Below are 725 nucleotides of genomic sequence, written 5' to 3' on the forward strand. Positions count from 1 at the left end.
GCCGTTCAGGGGTGGTGCCAGGGATCACTTCTTCACACAAAGGGTAGTGGAAATCTGGAACTCGCTCCTCAAAAAGCTGCTGAGGCTGGAGGGGGGGTGGGCGCGGTTGTCAATTGAAAACTGCGATTGAGATTTTTGTTAGGCAAGGGTATGAAGGGATATGGAACCAAGGCGGGTAAATGGAATTAAGGTAAAGACCAGCTATGCTCTAACTGAACATCAGAATAGGCTCGAGGGGCTGAATGGCCGCCTCCTGTTCCTATACAGGTCTTGTGCCCATTTCCCCAACGCAATGTCACCCGGCAGCTGAAGACAAATAGGCATTTTCTGATCACCCTGGAGCCAAAACAGAGAGCACGGTGGCATAGTGGTTAGCACTGTTGCCTCACAGCACCAGAGACCCGGGTTCGAATCTGGCCTCGGGCGACTGTCTGTGTGGAGTTTGCACATTCTCCCCGTGTTTGCGTGGGTTTTCTCCGGGTGCTCCGGTTTCCTCCCACAGTCCAAAGATGTGCGGGTTAGGTTGATTGGCTATGATAAATTGACCCTTAGTGTTAGGGAGATTAAATACGTGGGGTTACGGGGATAGGGTGGGATATGTGTCGGTGTAGGGGTTACGGGGATCGGGTGGGATATGTGTCGGTGCAGGCTCGATGGGCCGAAATGGCCTCTATCTGCACTGTGAGGTTTCTGTGATTCTGTGAAAAACAACATCAAGCTGACAA

Source organism: Somniosus microcephalus, unplaced genomic scaffold (assembly GCF_052327205.1).
Source record: "Somniosus microcephalus isolate GS21.2 unplaced genomic scaffold, FLI_Smic_1.0 unresolved_chr1, whole genome shotgun sequence".
NCBI lineage: Eukaryota > Metazoa > Chordata > Chondrichthyes > Squaliformes > Somniosidae > Somniosus > Somniosus microcephalus.